Genomic DNA, 4,078 nt, shown 5'->3' with positions numbered 1-4,078 from the left:
GTGGTGGACAGTGCACAGATAGCCCTGTGTGCTTAATAATAACAACAACAACTCCACTCTATCAATTGAAGTAAACGTAAACGATTCTACTTACTGATCATAAAATTACTCACATTTTTTAAGTAATCGTAAATACAAAAACATGATGTTTCATTACTCCGCTGAATAATGAGAATTTCGAGTAAATTCTTATTTCATGAGTCTATAAAAATGTATGTGTTTATTGAATAAAGATGTGAAATGTTTTAACTGATGTGGAACGATTTCTGTTAAACGACTGATTCTCTCATATTGAAACAACAAACATAAGGAAATCCTTAGTCTGCCTCACTAACGCACGATATTAAATAATTCTGTATCACACGTAACGTCAAACTGGTTTTGGTTTTCATTTATATATATATATGTATTTAATTTAAGTAAAAAAAGGGGGATATTCAATTTTCGATAGGTCGCTTTATCTAAAAAAATGACAATCATATAAACTAGTCATAAAAATACGAATATTATTTCAATCATATAAACTAGTCATAAAAATATGAATATGATTTCAATCATATAAACTAGTCATAAAAATATGAATATGATTTCAATCATATAAACTAGTCATAAAAATACGGATATGATTTCAATCATAATAGAGTTTAAAGACATAGACTATGCTTGAATATGCAAGAAATTAAACAAAATAAGCTCGCCTGTTGAAAGCTCGCAAGGTAAGTCTCCGGACTTACATCAATAAAATCCGGGGTTCGATTCCCATGGTAGTCGTTTTTAAAATATCGCTAATTTTAAGCCTCGTGTCTGGCTCAAATATTTCTGAAAATTAAAAGCATGCTTGACTGTTTCTTAGGTCCCTAAATCAAAAATGGTATTATATATATTTTCCATAAAAGTAATATCGAGGCTCCCATAATACTTATAATTAACCAGTGCACCTGACAACCGTTGGTTAGATGGCTAAGCCTAATAACAATGACTATCTAAGCTGTGTAGTTTTTATCAGTAAAGGTTTACATCTGCCTATAACTGTTAGTGAAAAATTTCGTGTAATTCAACTTTATATACATATATTTCCTAGATCGAATTTTTGTGTCGACTGATATTGGTCTATACACATGCTCTATTATTTCCTCTTTACCAAGCAATAAAAATCATGTTTTTTTCATTAATGTTGGCTGTTTGTTTAAGCATGACTTATATATTTATATCAAACAGTTTACAATTCGAATTACTTCACACCACAAAAAACGAGAATGTTCAACTCAGAAAATACACAAAGGTAACTTTCTCCACTACGAAGTTTTGTGTGTATGTGTATTCATATATGAGAGTATATTTTCTGTGATATATTTATATGTGTATTCATATACGAGCGTATATTTTCTGTGATATATTTGTATGTGTATTCATACATGAGCGTATATTTTCTGTGATATATTTGTATGTGTATTCATACATGAGCGTATATTTTCTGTGATATATTTGTATGTGTATTCCTATATAAGAGTATATTTTCTGTGATGTATTTATATGTGTATTCATACATGAGCGTATATTTTCTGTGATGTATTTGTATGTGTATATTCATACATGAGCGTATATTTTCTGTGATATATTTGTATGTGTATTCATATATGAGCGTATATTTTCTGTAAGCTTTCTTACGTATCTGAATATCAGCTGAAAGTATCGGTTTACTTTACAAAGAAAAATATCAACGTTTCTTTTATCCTACTCTTTTTAACGTAATCTGAAAATAATTCCAGGATATCCGAATACATAGTATAACTGTCGCAATGGTTACAGTTTTAACATGTCCTGTTTAAACACAGATGTCAGATGTCAGCTTGTATTTATTTATATTTGTATTATATGTATGGATAAAAATTGTCGGGTGTATAACTTTACTTATGTCATTTTGTTCTTAAATCGGTATAATAAAAATTTGTTTATTAAAAAACGGCATCATGTATTTTAGATATAAATATAGGTTAAACATAAACCTTTATTGGTGTTTTTAAAATAACCAGACACACCTCATTTACATGTCTGTTTCTTTTGAATTAGCTTCCGAAACGGAAGGTTCACGTCCCATTTTTTATAAAGGATATTTATAATAAGATCAACTTTAAAAAAATTCGAAATGAAACTGCTTTACTTATAACGATGCTTTCTCCCCTGTGTTGTGAAATGTCGATGAAAGCTTATAAACATTCAATATTTTATTCTAAATACTTGAAACCTTAATTAAATACTGTGTAGAAAATAATTCAACGTATTTCACAGAATACGTTATAGCCGAGACCCTGGTACAATTTTGGAGAAGTCAGAGTGTAATAATATTAATAACACGAGTTAGAGAGTCCAGCTGGTAAGTACAATACTATAATGTTTACATTAACATAGCAGAATGTTGTTCTTGTTCTATTACAACATAGAATAAAGACAGAAATACATTGATAATGAGCTCGTGATGTATTAGGAACATTCTTGAACATTCAATGAATAATACACGCGAGATAATAAACTGACTTACGGATATTACTTTCTTTATATGGTTACTCTATTAGATCCATTTCGAAGAAACGTCAATATTTGTGAAAAAAGGATTTAAAAGTTTGTTATTTGTTAATACGGAAGATACGATAATATGAGAACAAACAATGAATCCTCGTCCGCAAACACAAAGTAATAGTTCGACTTTAGGGATTTTTCATCATTATTGTTTATTTGTTTGTTTTGAATTTCGCACAAAGCTACACGCTAGCCATCCCTAATTTAGCAGTGTAAGACTAGAGGGAAGGCAGCTAGTCATCACCACCCACCGCCAACTCTTGGGCTACTCTTTTACCAACGAATAGTGGGATTGGCCGTTATATTATAACACCCCCACGGCTGAAAGGACGAGCATGTTTGGTGGAACAGGGATTCGAACCCGCGACCCTCAGATTGCGAGTCGAGTGCCCTAACCACCTGGCCATGCCGGGCCCTTTTCATCATTATAGCCAAAAGTTTTTTTCTAGAAGCAATCAGTAAATCACTTAACGGACTATAATCTTTAGAAAAATGTACGTAAGTAAAAATAACTGTTTGGAGTTTCAATATGTTTGTAGGCGTAAGTTCACCTACGAAATAAGGATATGTTTAAGGTTATAGTTTCCGCAAAAAAAAAGAAAAAAAAACATTAATAAAGAAATAAAAGAGAACATCAATTCGGTTTGACACAATGCAACACCAATTTGTGAATCTTGTTTATACTAATCAGGCTCATCTAATTAACACGCTATATTGGATGTATACGTGAACACCACCTAAATGTGTATAGTCGTCACCAATTTGGAACTAATAGATTAGAAAATACACAGCTGGTCAACAGCACCCACCAACAACTCTTGGGCTACTGTTGCCTGAGCTTATATCGTACCCATGGACCCTAAAGTACGGAACGCGACTTCGTAGCAACAGGCAACGAACCATGAGCCCTCGGATTCACAGTCTGAGCACGCGCTGACTATTGGGCCAAGCCCAACCTATTACTTATTTTCATAGATCTTGTTCTGATATAACATTTACTTTACAAACACAATAGAAGCTTTTACATAATAATTGTTGACTCTGACCATTCTAGGAACATTTAATAATGAGCTTAACGAGTGTTTGAATGCAATGTTCTAGAACATTACAGAGGAAATAGTTCTACGTCCTATCAACAGCTATATATATATATACATATACGTATGAACATATATATATATTTAAATTTACGTATGAACATATATATATATTTAAGTATACGTATGAACATATATATATATTTACGTATACGTATGAACACACACATATATATATATTTAAGTATACGTATGAACATATATATATTTAAATTTACGTATGAACATATATATATATTTACGTATACGTATGAACACACACATATATATATATATATATGTGTGTGTATGTTTAACTATATGCACTCTCTACTTAGTTTGCAGGCCTCTATATTCTTCAAGGTGTCTTCCTTAAATACACCTTTAACTATCTGTTATTGTCTTATTTTTGTCTTGAGATCGAG

This window comes from Limulus polyphemus, unplaced genomic scaffold, assembly GCF_000517525.1.
Source record: "Limulus polyphemus unplaced genomic scaffold, Limulus_polyphemus-2.1.2 Scaffold1146, whole genome shotgun sequence".
NCBI classification, from domain to species: Eukaryota; Metazoa; Arthropoda; class Merostomata; order Xiphosura; family Limulidae; genus Limulus; species Limulus polyphemus.
Note: the sequence above shows the minus strand (reverse complement) of the source record.